The 17,178-nt window shown below is 42.4% G+C and overlaps 1 pseudogene; it reads left to right on the forward strand.

Moving 5' to 3' along the window:
* Positions 1-1,921: 1,921 nt before the first annotated feature.
* LOC115118749 (long-chain fatty acid transport protein 2-like) lies at positions 1,922-14,433 on the forward strand (annotated as a pseudogene).
* Positions 14,434-17,178: the final 2,745 nt, after the last annotated feature.

Here is a 17,178-nt window from a genome sequence, read left to right on the forward strand (position 1 = left end):
GTAGAGCCTACACCTTGTCCAGGGGTCAGAGAGCAGATATTACATCTATATAGACTAGGTAGAGCCTACACCTTGTCCAGGGGTCAGAGAGCAGATATTACATCTATATAGACTAGGTAGAGCCTACACCTTGTCCAGGTGTCAGAGAGCAGATATTCCATCTATATAGACTAGGTAGAGCCTACACCTTGTCCAGGTGTCAGAGAGCAGATATTCCATCTATATAGACTAGGTAGAGCCTACACCTTGTCCAGGGGTCAGGGAGCAGATATTCCATCTATATAGACTAGGTAGAGCCTACACCTTGTCCAGGGGTCAGGGAGCAGATATTCCATCTATATAGACTAGGTAGAGCCTACACCTTGTCCAGGGGTCAGGGAGCAGATATTCCATCTATATAGACTAGGTAGAGCCTACACCTTGTCCAGGGGTCAGAGAGAAGATATTACATCTATATAGACTAGGTAGAGCCTACACCTTGTCCAGGGGTCAGAGAGCAGATATTCCATCTATATAGACTAGGTAAAGCCTACACCTTGTCCAGGGGTCAGAGAGAAGATATTACATCTATATGGACTAGGTAAAGCCTACACTTTGTCCAGGGGTCAGAGAGCAGATATTCCATCTATATAGACTAGGTAAAGCCTACACCTTGTCCAGGGGTCAGAGAGAAGATATTACATCTATATAGACTAGGTAAAGCCTACACCTTGTCCAGGGGTCAGAGAGCAGATATTCCATCTATATAGACTAGGTAAAGCCTACACCTTGTCCAGGGGTCAGAGAGCAGATATTACATCTATATAGACTAGGTAGAGCCTACACCTTGTCCAGGGGTCAGAGAGCAGATATTCCATCTATATAGACTAGGTAAAGCCTACACCTTGTCCAGGGGTCAGAGAGCAGATATTACATCTATATAGACTAGGTAGAGCCTACACCTTGTCCAGGGGTCAGAGAGCAGATATTCCATCTATATAGACTAGGTAAAGCCTACACCTTGTCCAGGGGTCAGAGAGAAGATATTACATCTATATAGACTAGGTAAAGCCTACACCTTGTCCAGGGGTCAGAGAGCAGATATTCCATCTATATAGACTAGGTAAAGCCTACACCTTGTCCAGGGGTCAGGGAGCAGATATTCCATCTATATAGACTAGGTAAAGCCTACACCTTGTCCAGCGGTCAGGGCAATGATATTGGCTGTATACCACCCTCAAATTCATATCTGGGCATCGAAGACGGTTCCACTGCTTCAAAAAAAATCTATTGTTCATATCCGTGATTATTTTAGACCTGGGACACCAGGTGGGTGCAATGAATGATCAGGTGGAACAGAAAACCAGCAGTAGTCTGGCCCTGGTGCATTTGAATACCCCTGGTAGAAGACAGGAGTCAACAATGAAACCCTTTTACAGACAAAGGAAATAAAAGAATGAAAACTGATATGTTGGTTGATGTATTTATGAAGGTCCAATGTAAAACCCACAGCCATAAACACAGAGACAGTGATTGGACGGTGTTGCTGAGATGTATCACAATGTAATAAAAAGGTATGTTTGAGCCTTCTGACTCTCCCAACAGGACCGGCATGTAGCCTGCCTATGCTGTTACAGCCCCACAGGCCATAACACAATAACATGTCTACTCTCAAACAAGGAGAAATTATATAGATCTATGGATAGAGTTCAACAGGGGTAAACTGGGACCAGAAATCAGCTCCGGCATTTCCAACACCCGAAAAAAAAAAGTTGGACTGGCCCAATAGGCAAAAGATGCCAGATGGCCAGTCTGCCAATGGAGGTCAATTCCCTAGAGGTGTCTGTCTGTAACATGTCACTGCCATGGTCATAATTAGAAGAATAGAATAGCCTTCTACTTCCTTACTTTATAGTCTTCGCAACGCCATTGGCTGTTGGGGATTTCACGCCTACATGCCTCCAAAGGTCGTGGAGAGTTGTGGACTGGACCTGTTACTTTCTTAAATAGCACGGCCAAGAAGACAATACCTTTTTTTAACTTTCAATATGTACATGTTATTATATACCATATTGGCAGGATTGGCTATACTGCCACTCTTCCTTTATCTCAGAAATCCTTATTTTACGCAGGACCTGCGCTACACAGTAACTTGCATCTTACTCTGGTTACGAATGAACAGAATCAAGAGGAGAAAACCGTTCTACAGCATGCTGGACTGTTTTCTCGATAAGGTCAAAAAACACCCCAACAAACAGTTTATTGTATTCGAGAAGAGTTCGTATACATACCGGGACGTTGACAAGCAGAGCAACAAGTTGGCCCGGGCGCTCTCACAGCACGCCAGCGTGAAGGAAGGGGACACTGTCGCCCTCTTCATGGGTAACGAGCCCATGTATGTGTTTATCTGGCTGGCCCTGGCTAAACTTGGATGTACAGCCGCTCTGCTCAACTACAACATCAGGTCCAAGTCCTTATTGCACTGTTTCACCTGCTGCGGAACCAACGTGCTCCTGGCTGCTTCAGGTATGTCCAGTCCACTTACCTTGGTGTTGCCGTTTACAATATCATTGTTAATACATCTATTTTGAATAATAATTAATATATCTATAATAACTAGTGTAGAGACCTATGGTGTCAAGATCGGCAGGTAGGCTAGTGGTTAGAGCGTTGGGCCAGTAGCCGAAAGGTAGCCTAGTGGTTAGAGCGTTGGGCCAGTAACCGATATGTAGGCTAGTGGTTAGAGTGTTGGGCCAGTAACCGATATGTAGGCTAGTGGTTAGAGCGTTGGGCCAGTAACCGATATGTAGGCTAGTGGTTAGAGTGTTGGGCCAGTAACCGATATGTAGGCTAGTGGTTAGAGCGTTGGGCCAGTAACCGATATGTAGGCTAGTGGTTAGAGCGTTGGGCCAGTAACCGATATGTAGGCTAGTGGTTAGAGCCTTGGGCCAGTAACCGATATGTAGGCTAGTGGTTAGAGCGTTGGGCCAGTAACCGATATGTAGGCTAGTGGTTAGAGCGTTGGGCGAGTAACCGATATGTAGGCTAGTGGTTAGAGCGTTGGGCCAGTAACCAATATGTAGGCTAGTGGTTAGAGCGTTGGGCCAGTAATCGATATGTAGGCTAGTGGTTAGCGCGTTGGGCGAGTAACCGATATGTAGGCTAGTGGTTCGAGCGTTGGGCCAGTAACCTATATGTAGGCTAGTGGTTAGCGCGTTGGGCCAGTAACCGAAAGGTAGCCTAGTGGTTAGAGTGTTGGGCCAGTAACCGAAAGGTAGCCTAGTGGTTAGAGTGTTGGGCCAGTAACCGAAAGGTAGCCTAGTGGTTCGAGCGTTGGGCCATTAACCGATATGTAGGCTAGAGGTTGGGCCAGTACCCGATATGTAGGCTAGTGGTTAGAGCGTGGGCCAGTAACCAAAGGTATATGTAGGCTAGTGGTTAGAGCGTTGAGCCAGTAACCGTAAAAGGTAGCCTAGTGGTTAGAGCGTTGGGACAGTAACCGAAAGGTAGCCTAGTGGTTAGAGCGTTGGGCTAGTGGTTAGAGTAACGATATGTAGGCGAAAGGTAGCCTAGTGATTAGAGCTAGTGGTTTGGGCCAGTAACCGAAAGGTAGCCTAGTGGTTAGAGCGTTGGGCCAGTAACCGAAAGGTAGCCTAGTGGTTAGAGCGTTGGGCGAGTAACCGATATGTAGGCTAGTGGTTAGAGCATTGGGCCAGTAATCGATATGTAGGCTAGTGGTTAGAGCGTTGGGCCAGTAATCGATATGTAGGCTAGTGGTTAGCGCGTTGGGCCAGTAATTGATATGTAGGCTAGTGGTTAGAGCGTTGGGCCAGTAACCGATATGTAGGCTAGTGGTTCGAGCGTTGGGCCAGTAACCGAAAGGTAGCCTAGTGGTTAGAGCGTTGGGCCAGTAACCGAAAGGTAGCCTAGTGGTTAGAGCGTTGGGCCAGTAACCGAAAGGTAGCCTAGTGGTTAGAGCGTTGGGCGAGTAACCGATATGTAGGCTAGTGGTTAGCGCTGCTGGATCAAATTCCCTAACTTACAAGGTAAATATCTGTCGTTCTGCTCCTGAGCAAGGCAGTTAACCCACTGTTCCCTGGACGCTGAAAACGTGGATGTTGATTATGTCAGCCTCTCTGATTCAGAGGGGTTGGGTTAAATGTGGAAGTTCAATGCATTCAGTTGTACAACTGACTAGGTATCCTCCTTTCCCTCTATGCAGCTAGTGGGAGGCAGTGCTAGTAGTGGACAGGCCAGAATTAATAGGATTCTGTCGTCTCATGCTTGCTCTGTCTGTGTCCCTCACTCTCTCCTCCCCCAGAGTTGCGTGGAGCGGTAGAGGAGGTTCTCCCCACCCTGAGGGAGCAGAGTGTAAGTGTGTTTGTGCTGGGTGAGGAGGAGAAGTGTGTGACGGAGGGAGTGAATACTCTGAGCAGCAGCAGGATACAGCAGGCCTCAGATCAACCTCTGGACCCACAGCTCAGGTCAAAGGTCACCTTAAAGAGCCCTGCCCTCTACATCTATACGTCAGGAACTACAGGTAAGCTGGGCCAAACCAAGCTGGACTGGCCTGGCCTGGTTATGCATCCAGCATAGTTGCAGGAAGTCTGCTAGAAAGAACAATGTGAAAAATCAAATGTCCAGACCAGTACAGTATGTCTCTGGTCAGCCCTGTAGTGTGAATTAGACAGAATACTACTGATGTCCAGACCAGTATGACTCTGGTTGGCCCTGTAGTGTAAATTAAATAGAATACTACTGATGTTTATGGCAGACAGGTAAATATTTTTAGATTACACAACTCTGATTGGTCAAAGATATAAGGTATCATTTGAGATTTTCATCAGCCTTGATTCTCTGTTTCCTGCCCTTCCTGTTGTCTCGTCCTCAGGTCTGCCGAAGGCTGCGGTGATCACACAGGAGAGGCTGTACATGGCCTCCTCTATGCAGGCCATCTCAGGTGTGGCCTCTGATGATGTCATCTACATCTACCTGCCTCTCTACCACACCGCCGGCTTCATGATGGGTTTGACTGGAGCCATAGAGAGAGGTACACTACTGTACTGTAGGGCACAGTTGGTGAGAGTGTTGTTCTCGCAGTCGCCAGGTCGTGGGTTCAATTCCTGCATGGATAACATGCACCTCATAGTAGTGCAGTATATGGGAGAAAGATATGAAGAGGTGTGAAGAACTGAACTAGTTCAGAGCTTCTTAAGAACTAGTTCAGAACTTCTTAAGAACTGGTTCAGAACTTCTTTAGATCTGGTTCAGAACTTCTCTAGATCTGGTTCAGAACTGGTTCAGAAGTTCTTTAGATTTGGTTCAGAACTTCTCTATATCTGGTTCAGAACTGGTTCAGAACTTCTTTAGATCTGGTTCAGAACTTCTTTAGATGTGGTTCAGAACTTCTCTAGATCTGGTTCAGAACTTCTCTAGATCTGGTTCAGAACTTCTTTAGATCTGGTTCAGAACTGGTTCAGAACTTCTTTGGATCTGGTTCAGAACTAGTTCAGATCTGGTTCAGAACTGGTTCAGAACTTCTTTAGATCTGGTTCAGAACTGGTTCAGAACTGGTTTAGAACTAGTTCAGAACTTCTCTATATCTGGTTCAGAACTTGTTCAGAACTTCTTTAGATCTGGTTCAGAACTGGTTCAGAACTTATTTAGATCTGGTTCAGAACTTCTCTAGATCTGGTTCAGAACTTCTCTAGATCTGGTTCAGAACTGGTTTAGAACTAGTTCAGAACTTCTTAAAAACTGGTTCATAACTTATTTAGATCTGGTTCAGAACTAGTTCAGAACTTCTCTAGATCTGGTTCAGAACTGCTTCAGAACTGGTTCCATGCCATCTCTAGCAATTACAATGACTACATTCAAATGGAATTCAAATGGAGAGAGAAAAACATAATAATTGAAATTCTCTGTAAAAATCACTCCTGACTTGGCACTGATGATGAAGATAAAAAATGCAAATGTCTCTGAATACACGTTCCATGTTATTTGAGGGCCGTCATGTGTAATAACGTTGTTATGATGTTGACCAGGGTTTACTAAGGGTTGTTTAATGGAGTGTCTCTTTACTCTGGGCGTTGGAGTAGAGGTGACTTGGCTCTGAGGTGACTTCTAGTACTTCCAATTCCAAAGTTCCTGAGTGCATTCAAAATGGCATCCTATTCCCTTTATAGTGCACTACTTTTGTTTTTTGACCAGGGTCTATATGGCTCTGGTCAAAAGTAGTGCACTATATAAGGGAATAGGGTTACATTTGAGACGCACCCACAGAGTTCCAAGCTGTTTATGTCAATAATGACCTTAGACTCTCAAATCAACCAGGAAAAACTCCTAGGCCTTAGTGGTGCTGTAGCCTTTTACTAGGGCCCAGAGTTATTCCTTCCTGGTCCGGTCACATGGTCAGGAACAACTCCTGGCCCTAACCAGAACCATTCAGAGGGGACTGCTTTAGTCAGTTAGTTAGTTAGTTAGCTAGCTAGCTAGTTAGTAGGTTAGTTAGGTAATCATTTAGTCAGTCAGTGAGTTAGTTAGTTAGGTAATCATTTAGTCACTCAGTAAGTTAGTTTGTTAGGTAATCATTTAGTCACTCAGTAAGTTAGTTTGTTAGGTAATCATTTAGTCAGTCAGTGAGTTAGTCACTCAGTAAGTTAGTTTGTTAGGTAATCATTTAGTCACTCAGTAAGTTCAGTTTGTTAGGTAATAATTTAGTCACTCAGTAAGTTAGTTTGTTAGGTAATCATTTAGTCACTCAGTAAGTCAGTTTGTTAGGTAATCATTTAGTCACTCAGTAAGTCAGTTTGTTAGGTAATCATTTAGTCACTCAGTAAGTTAGTTTGTTAGGTAATCATTTAGTCACTCAGTAAGTCAGTTTGTTAGGTAATCATTTAGTCACTCGGTAAGTTAGTTAGGTAATCATTTAGTCAGTCAGTAAGTTAGTTAGTTAGTTAGTTAGGTAATCATTTTGTCAGTAAGTTTGTTAGGAAATAATTTAGTCAGTCAGTAAGTTAGTTAGTTAGTTAGTTAGGTAATCATTTAGTCAGTCAGTTAGTTAGTTAGTTAGGTAATCATTTAGTCACTCAGTAAGTTAGTTAGGTAATCATTTAGTCACTCGGTAAGTTAGTTAGTTAGGTAATCATTTAGTCAGTTAGTTAGTTAGTTAGTTAGTTAGTTAGTTAGGTAATCATTTAGTCACTCAGTAAGTTAGTTTGTTAGGTAATCATTTAGTCAGTCAGTGAGTTAGTTTGTTAGGTAATCATTTAGTCACTCAGTAAGTCAGTTTGTTAGGTAATCATTTAGTCACTCAGTAAGTCAGTTTGTTAGGTAATCATTTAGTCACTCAGTAAGTCAGTTTGTTAGGTAATCATTTAGTCACTCAGTAAGTCAGTTTGTTAGGTAATCATTTAGTCACTCAGTAAGTTAGTTTGTTAGGTAATCATTTAGTCACTCAGTAAGTCAGTTTGTTAGGTAATCATTTAGTCATTTAGTCAGTCAGTAAGTTAGTTAGGTAATCATTTAGTCAGTCAGTAAGTTAGTTAGTTAGTTAGTTAGGTAATCATTTAGTCACTCAGTAAGTTAGTTTGTTAGGTAATCATTTAGTCACTCAGTAAGTCAGTTTGTTAGGTAATCATTTAGTCACTCAGTAAGTTAGTTTGTTAGGTAATCATTTAGTCACTCAGTAAGTCAGTTTGTTAGGTAATCATTTAGTCACTCAGTAAGTCAGTTTGTTAGGTAATCATTTAGTCACTCAGTAAGTTAGTTTGTTAGGTAATCATTTAGTCACTCAGTAAGTCAGTTTGTTAGGTAATCATTTAGTCAGTCAGTGAGTTAGTCACTCAGTAAGTTAGTTTGTTAGGTAATCATTTAGTCACTCAGTAAGTTAGTTTGTTAGGTAATCATTTAGTCACTCAGTAAGTCAGTTTGTTAGGTAATCATTTAGTCACTCAGTAAGTTAGTTTGTTAGGTAATCATTTAGTCGCTCAGTAAGTTAGTTTGTTAGGTAATCATTTAGTCACTCAGTAAGTCAGTTTGTTAGGTAATCATTTAGTCACTCGGTAAGTTAGTTTGTTAGGTAATCATTTAGTCACTCAGTAAGTTAGTTTGTTAGGTAATCATTTAGTCACTCAGTAAGTCAGTTTGTTAGGTAATCATTTAGTCACTCAGTAAGTTAGTTTGTTAGGTAATCATTTAGTCACTCAGTAAGTCAGTTTGTTAGGTAATCATTTAGTCACTCGGTAAGTTAGTTAGGTAATCATTTAGTCAGTCAGTAAGTTAGTTAGTTAGTTAGTTAGGTAATCATTTTGTCAGTAAGTTTGTTAGGAAATAATTTAGTCAGTCAGTAAGTTAGTTAGTTAGTTAGTTAGGTAATCATTTAGTCAGTCAGTTAGTTAGTTAGTTAGGTAATCATTTAGTCACTCAGTAAGTTAGTTAGGTAATCATTTAGTCACTCGGTAAGTTAGTTAGTTAGGTAATCATTTAGTCAGTTAGTTAGTTAGTTAGTTAGTTAGTTAGTTAGTTAGTTAGGTAATCATTTAGTCACTCAGTAAGTCAGTTTGTTAGGTAATCATTTAGTCAGTCAGTAAGTTAGTTAGTTAGTTAGGTAATCATTTTGTCAGTAAGTTTGTTAGTTTGTTAGAAAATAATTTAGTCAGTCAGTAAGTTAGTTAGTTAGTTAGGTAATCATTTAGTCAGTGAGTTAGTTAGTTTGTTAGGTAATCATTTAGTCAGTCAGTTAGTTAGTTTGTTTGTTAGGTAATCATTTTGTCAGTCAGTGAGTTAGTTAGGTAATCATTTAGTCAGTTGGTGAGTTAGATAGTTAGGTAATCATTTAGTCAGTCAGTTAGTTAATACTTTAGTCAGTTAGTGAGTTAGTTAGGTAATCATTTAGTCAGTGAGTTAGTTTGTTTGTTAGGTAATCATTTTGTCAGTCAGTTAGTGAGTTAGTTAGGTAATCATTTAGTCAGTTAGTGAGTTAGTTAGGTAATCATTTAGTCAGTTAGTTAGTTAGTTAGGTAATCATTTAGTCAGTTAGTTAGTTTGTTAGGTAATCATTTAGCCAGTCAGTTAGTGAGTTAGTTTGTTTGTCCATGAGGTTGTGAGCTCTGTTGAATGTTGGTGCTTTATCTTCTCCTCTCAGGCAGCACCGTTGTCCTGAGGCGTAAATTCTCTGCCTCTAACTTCTGGGATGACTGCAGGAAACACAAGGTGACAGTGATCCAGTACATAGGAGAGATCATGAGGTACCTCTGTAACTCACCCAAGGTACTGGGACACACGCCTCCTGTTACTTTCATCATTCAGACCATTAAAGACCCCAAATAAATGGGCTGATAGTATTAAATCATTAATCAATGTAAACCAAATGCCTGTACATCCTATCCTCTCTCCTCTCCCCTCCCCTTGTCTCTTCACCTCTCCTCCTGTCCTCTCTTCTCCCCTCAGAAAGATAATGACAGGCATCACAAGGTACGTCTGGCCCTGGGCAACGGGCTTAGAGCAGACACCTGGTCAGAGTTCCTGCGGCGTTTTGGTGACATCCGTGTCTGTGAATGTTACGGAGCCACAGAGGGAAACGTCGGCTTCATCAACTACATCGGGAAAGTCGGAGCGATTGGCAAAGAGCACTTCCTTCATAAAGTGAGACTACTGTCTGGGACAATAATGGCTGTTGTATTCCAAATACCAGCCTATTCACTTTCTAGTGCACTACCTAGGGCTCTGGTCAAATGTAGTGCACTATAGAGGGAATAGGGTGCCGTTGGGATGCAGACACTGAGCTTCTGAGAAAGACTACCTTGTTTCTATTCCTAAACAGTCTATGTGAGATGTATTACGTCAGTGTGATGAAGTGTGTCAGGACACTGTTTTGTATGGTAACTCAAATAGAAGTAGAACATCTTTGTTTTCTGGTGGCACTATACCATCTTCATTGTTATTCATTGTTATTGTAATGCAACAAAATAGGAAAAATGCCAAGGCTGAATACTTTTGAAAGATTCCTTTTTGTTACATAGATGCAGTATATTACCCTGTTTATACAGTGTTATGATTTGACCCTGCTGGTCATCTATGAACATTTGAACGTCTTGGCCATGTTCTGTTATAACCTCCACCCGGCACAGCCAGAAGAGGACTGGCCACCCCTCATAGCCTGGTTCCTCTCTAGGTTTATAATCTCCACCGGCACAGCCAGAAGAGGACTGGCCACCCCACATAGCCTGGTTCCTCTCTAGGTTTCTTCCTAGGTTCTGGCCTTTCTTGGGAGTTTTTCCTAGCCACTGTGCTTCTACACCTGCATTGCTTGCTGTTTGGGCTTTTAGGCTGGGTTTCTGTACAGCACTTTGTGACATCAGCTGATGTAAGAAGGGCTTAATAAATACATTTGATTGATTGTTTTCTCTTGTTATGTGTTGCATGCCTGCCTGCCTGCCTGCCTGCCTGTCTGTCTGCCTGCCTGTCTGTCTGTCTGTCTGTCTGTCTGATCTGTCTGTCTGTCTGTTCTATGTGTGTTCGCAGGCAAACTTCTCCTACGTTCTGATTCAGTATGACACAGAGAGAGAGGAACCTGTCAAAGACTCTAGAGGTTTTTGTATCAAAGTCCCTAAAGGTGAGAACACACATACAAACACACACATAAACACACACAAACACACACCTCATTACTTGTTGTTTTGGTCCTCAGGAGAAACTGGATTGCTGGTTGCCAAGATTACGGCGCAGGCTCCGTTTAGTGGCTATGCTAATAACCAGCAGCAGACAGACAGGAAGAAGCTGAGAGATGTGTTTGTTAAGGGAGATCTGTACTTCAACAGTGGAGACCTGCTGAGGATCGACCACGAGGGCTTTGTTTACTTCATGGACCGCATCGGAGACACCTTCAGGTCAGAAACGCTTTAGCTGTTTTTACTTTAGTAGTTATCAACTAAAGGTTTAATAATGAGCTGGGTTAAAGTTATTTATGGGGTGGCAGGGAACCTAGTGGGTAGAGCGTTGGACACTTAACCGAAAGGTTGCAAGATCGAATCCCTGAGCTGACAAGGTAAAACATCTGTCGTTCTGCCCCTGAATAAGGCAGTTAACCCACTGGCTGTCATTGAAAATAAGAATTAGTTCTTAACTGACTTGACTAGTTAAATAAAGGCTAAAAAAATACAATGTCCTGGTCTGTGAATCACCTGCAGGTTGAGATATGAGCTGGGTTTAATACTATAGATGTAATGTTATTGTCCTGTGAATCACCTGCAGGTTGAGTTATGAGTTGAATCATTGTCCTGCAGGTTGAGTTATGAGCTGGGTTTAATACTATAGATGTAATGTTATTGTCCTGTCCTGTGAATCACCTGCAGGTTGAGATATGAGCTGGGTTTAATACTATAGATGTAATGTTATTGTCCTGTGAATCACCTGCAGGTTGAGTTATGAGCTGGGTTTAATACTATAGATGTAATGTTATTGTCCTGTGAATCACCTGCAGGTTGAGTTATGAGCTGGGTTTAATACTATAGATAGTTATGTGAAATGTTATGTTATTGTTGTCCTGTGAATCACCTGCAGGTTGAGTTATGAGCTGGGTTTAATACTATAGATGAATCACCTGCAGGTTGAGTTATGAGCTGGGTTTAATACTATAGATGTAATGTTATTGTCCTGTGAATCACCTGCAGGTTGAGATATGAGCTGTAATGTTATTGTTTAATACTATAGATGTAATGTTATTGTCCTGTGAATCACCTGCAGGTTGAGTTATGAGCTGGGTTTAATACTATAGATGTAATGTTATTGTCCTGTGAGAATCACCTGCAGGTTGAGTTTATGAGCTGGGTTTAATACTATAGATGTAATGTTATTGTTGTCCTGTGAATCACCTGCAGGTTGAGTTATGAGCTGGGTTTAATACTATAGATGTAATGTTATTGTCCTGTGAATCACCTGCAGGTTGAGTTATGAGCTGGGTTTAATACTATAGATGTAATGTTATTGTCCTGTGAATCACCTGCAGGAATTGAGTTGATGAGCTGGGTTTAATACTATAGATGTAATGTTATTGTCCTGTGAATCACCTGCAGGTTGAGTTATGAGCTGGGTTTAATACTATAGATGTAATGTTATTGTCCTGTGAATCACCTGCAGGTTGAGTTATGAGCTGGGTTTAATACTATAGATGTAATGTTATTGTGAGCTGAGTGGGTTAATACTAGATGTAATGTTATTGTCCTGCAGAATCACCTGCAGGTTGAGTTATGAGCTGGGTTTAATACTATAGATGTAATGTTACTGTCCTGTCCTGTGAATCACCTGCAGGTTGGTTTAATACTTAGATGTAATGTTATTGTCCTGTGAATCACCTGCAGGTTTGAGCTGGGTTTAATACTATAGATGTAATGTTATTGTCCTGTGCTCTGGGTTTAATACTATAGATGTAATGTTATTGTCCTGTGAATCACCTGCAGGTTTGGGTTATTTTCCTGTGAATCACCTGAGTTACTATAGATGTAATGTTATTGTCCTGTGAATCACCTGCAGGTTGAGTTATGAGCTGGGTTTAATTTAGATGTAATGTTATTGTCCTCCTGTGAATCACCTGCAGGTGGAAAGGAGAGATGTAATGTTATTGTCCTGTCCTGTGAATCACCTGCAGGTTGAGATATGAGCTGGGACTATAGATGTAATGTTATTGTCCTGTGAATCACCTGCAGGTTGAGTTATGAGCTGGGTTTAATACTATAGATGTAATGTTATTGTCCTGTGAATCACCTGCAGGTTGAGTTATGAGCTGGGTTTAATACTATAGATGTAATGTTATTGTCTGTGAATCACCTGCAGGTGAATCACCTGCAGGTTGAGTTAGAGCTGGGTAATGATTATGTTTGTCCTTGAATCACCTGCAGGTTGAGTTATGAGCTGGGGTTTAATACTTAGTTATTGTCCTTCATTTAACAGGTTCTCTAGCCAGAGGTAGTCTGAATTAATTTGATATTCATTTGGCCACCACGGAGGTGACTGAGCACCTGATCATGGTGGAATTTCGAAGAAGCCAAGAGTGTCAAGGTTCCAGGTGATTTGACTTTTGATTTTTGTTCATTTAACAGACTCTCTTATCCAGAGGTAGCTAGGTTCATTTAACAGACTCTCTTTCCAGAGGTAGCTTGGTTCATTTAACAGACGCTCTTATCCAGAGGTAGCTAGGTTCATTTAACAGACTCTCTTATCCAGAGGTAGCTAGGTTCATTTAACAGACTCTCTTATCTAGAGGTAGCTAGGTTCATTTAACAGACTCTCTTATCTAGAGGTAGCTAGGTTCATTTAACAGACTCTCTTATCTAGAGGTAGCTAGGTTCATTTAACAGACTCTCTTATCTAGAGGTAGCTAGGTTCATTTAACAGACTCTCTTAGCCAGAGGTAGCTAGGTTCATTTACCAGATACTCTTACCTCATGAAACATTTATTTTTTTATTTTTTATAGAATAGGTTTATTCATAGAATGTTTTATATACACTGAAACATTTAATTTTTTATAGAATAGGTTTACATAGAAGTTGACATAGTATATATAGCTACATATAACAATACACACCTACACACCTACAACACTCACAGTCACATCATTGTGTAGTTGCTATCCCAGTGTGTTCTTCTCATGTCAAGCTGTGAATGACCAGGACATTAAAGGGGGAGAATTTCAAATCAATAGTAATTTCTGAACATGTATCGAAGTCAGCTGTCTCTCTTGGTGATCGTGCTTTGTGACGTACCCCACAGGACACGAGGGGAGGGTTGGAATGGCAGCGATCAAACTGAAAGATGACATGGAGTTTGACAGTAAAGCCACGCTGGAGCACGTGAAGACCTCCCTGCCCAGCTACGCTCGACCGCGCTTCATACGCATACAGGTGATCCCGTGGAAATAATGTCCTAATTACAGTCATCGTCATGACACCTTTTATTTGTACTCAAAGCCACCGTCTGGGACATGTTGAAGAGATTCCCTGATCCCAGGTTGTACCTTTTTTAAAGATTTTCTTAAAACGCTTAAGATTCATTAAACATATATTTGAATGTAATTTCTTTTATTTTAAAAATCCCAGAATTCCCTGGCTGTGACTGGAACATTCAAGCAGATGAAGGTGAAGCTAGCTGAAGAGGGATTCAACCCATCCATGATGCAGGATCGATTATACTACCTGGAGGACAGTAAGGGATACATCCCCATGACACAGGAGATGTTCCACTCTATTTCTGATGGAAAGATACACTTATGATTGATTTTTTTATTTACATATTTTCTAACTGTTAATCTCTTATTTTAAAATTAACTGTCAAATTATTCATCTGATGTACATTTTATGACTATAGAAAAACAATGTGAAAATTGAAAACTTGTATGGAACATTTATAAATAAATAAATATAGATTGATTTTGTAATAAATACAAAAAACACATTGTATATCTATCTGAGATGTGTGGCTGTGTCACTTAAAAAATGATATCTGATTTTAAAAAAATCTAAAATAAATGAAAGACCTCAGAGCTCTGCCATCTCTACACCCTGAAACCACAAAGGTGTTTGTGGGAAACATTTGTTAGGGAGACTACAGGGTCGTATGCATCAGGCACCAAATGGAAGAAAAATGGATTGGACCAAGGTGGTCTTGTACAATAAGAAACATTCATTTTCATTTTCCATTGCAAAACATTTTGCTACGTTGTGCCTAATGAATACGACCCAGGAGCTAACCTTGGCTACAGTAGAGCAGGAAAGTTAGCGGTTATCTACTGGAGTCACAGAGGAACAAGACCAACAGCGGAGTCTCCTACACCCAGAGGAGGACCAGGGTTTTGGGGAGATCTGAGCTTTGGGGCGATCTGAAGTCCCCTGACAGGGCAGCACACCTGGTAGCGCCCACACTGCACCCACAGGTGGCAGAAACTGGGCAAGCTGTAGAACTTGGTGAGCTTCCTCAGGACCCGTTTTCCCAGCTGGTTGGAATTGGTTGGAGAAGGCCACTCTGGGATCTGAAAGAGGCCTGAGGGGCTTGGGCTGGAAGAGAGACATCTGAGCTGGGTGTCATTTAGGGGGTGGATGAGGTCAGGGTCTTTATGTCCAGGCTGCGAGTCCGTGACAGAGCTAGAGAGAGGCTTAGAAAGGGGGTCAGTGTTATGACCAAACAGGGGCCCAATGGGGCCAGGTAAGGGCTCACTGCTGCAGCTCAGAGAGCGTACTGTCCTCCTCGGCCTGTTCTCAGACCCAGACTTTTCTTTATCCATCCAGAATGGTGGTTGTGGTCTAAATCCAGTCTTATCACTGTCCAAGCGGAGCTGTGGTTGGACCCTCTGAACTCTGAAGGCAGCAGTACAGGGGATCTCCTCAGGGCCGTCTCTGGCTCCTGTCTCTGGGTCCTGGCTGGTCTGGGCCAGGCTGGTCCCAAGCTCTCTGGGTCCTGTCTTGGGGCTGGTCTGTGTCGGGCCAACCTCTAGCTCTTTAGATCCTGTCTTGGGGCTGGTCTGTGTCGGGCCGACTGTTTTTCTAGCTCTTTGGATCCTGTCTTGGGACTGGTCTGTGTCGGGCCGACCTCTAGCTCTTTGGATCCTGTTTTGGGACTGGTCTGTGTCGGGCCGACCTCTAGCTCTTTGGATTCTGTCTTGGGGCTGGTCTGTGTCGGGTCGACCTCTAGCTCTTTAGATCCTGTCTTGGGACTGGTCTGTGTCGGGTCGACCTCTAGCTCTTTGGATCCTGTCTTGGGGCTGGTCTGTGTCTGGCTCTCCAACTCTTTGGGTGTTTTCAGTGGTTCGTCCTCTGTGTCACTGATGGCCTTTTCAATCTCCTCTGGTTTCCTAGTCATGAGAGAGGCAGCCAAGCCCTCTGCTGCTGTTGTTGTGTGATTCCCCAAATCACTGTTTGTCTCTGACAGCTTCTCAACAGTTTTTCTGACTGAAGACTGCTGCTCCTCCATTTTACTGACCGCCTGTTTTTCGGCCTCCTCGGCCAGAAGGTCGGCGGCCATTTTGCGAATGATGTCCCAGTCCCTGATGATGTCCTCTGAGGTGGTCAGCTGTGACGTCACAGTGAAGCGGATGATGCGTTTCCCATCGATGTCGGCGGGGACAAGGTACATGGTGCGGGACCGCGTCAGTCGCCGTAGCAACTCCTGAGTCAGAGCATTCCCTTCCTGAGAGAGAGAGAGGGAGGGTGAGACAGAGAGGGAAGGGGGAGAGAGAGATGGGTAGACAGAGAAAGACAAGGGGGAGATGGGGAGAGAGGGGGGAACAGGGGAGAGAGAGAGAGATTTGACAGTTGAGAGAAACCTGTGTTTGGCCCTTTTCTCATTCACGTAAGTTTGAGGAGAGGCAGTGCGACGAGATTTCAATTGACATAATATGTAAGTAAGCTCTGTATTTATATCCTAAAGTAGGCCCATTCATTTGTGATCAAATTTGTATTTTTATTCAAACTAGAGTTGGGTTCAATACTTAGGCCGGGATTCAATCCAAATCAGGTTGGAGTTGGTTCAATACTTAGATTCAATCCAAATCAGGTTGGAGTTGGGTTCAATACTTAGGCCGGGATTCAATCCAAATCAGGTTGGAGTTGGGTTCAATACTTAGGCCGGGATTCAATCCAAATCAGGTTGGAGTTGGGTTCAATACTTAGGCTTGGATCTAATCCAGTCAGGTTGGAGTTGGGTTCAATAGTTAGGCCGCAATTCAATCTATTCAGGTTGGAGACAATGCTGCTTTTAAAGGCAATGTTCCCACATTAGCAGAGACCTCATTAAAATGCTGCGTATGTAGACCAGAAATAACCTTTAAGTGGAGCATTGTTCAAAGACTGTGATTGGATTGAATCCCAGCCTTAAAGGTGGGTTGGACACACCCAGGTTATCCACGTGAAGGAATGATCTCTATCAGTGCTCTGCCCTTTACGGGGTGGCAGGTAGCCTAGTGGTTAGAGCATTGAAATAGTAACCAAATCCCCGAGCTGACAAGGTACAAATCTGTTGTTCTGCCCCTGAACAAGGCAGTTAACCCACTGTTCCTAGACCGTCATTGTAAATAAGAATTTGTTCTTAACTGACTTGCCTAGTTAAATAAAGGTTCAATTTAAAAAATAAACCTTGAGCATCATAATAACACACATACCTGTTACCTCATAGGCTTAAACCTGCAATGACTGACCTTTGAACTCCTCGCT

This window comes from Oncorhynchus nerka, linkage group LG27 (assembly GCF_034236695.1).
Source record: "Oncorhynchus nerka isolate Pitt River linkage group LG27, Oner_Uvic_2.0, whole genome shotgun sequence".
In the NCBI taxonomy this organism is placed as follows: domain Eukaryota; kingdom Metazoa; phylum Chordata; class Actinopteri; order Salmoniformes; family Salmonidae; genus Oncorhynchus; species Oncorhynchus nerka.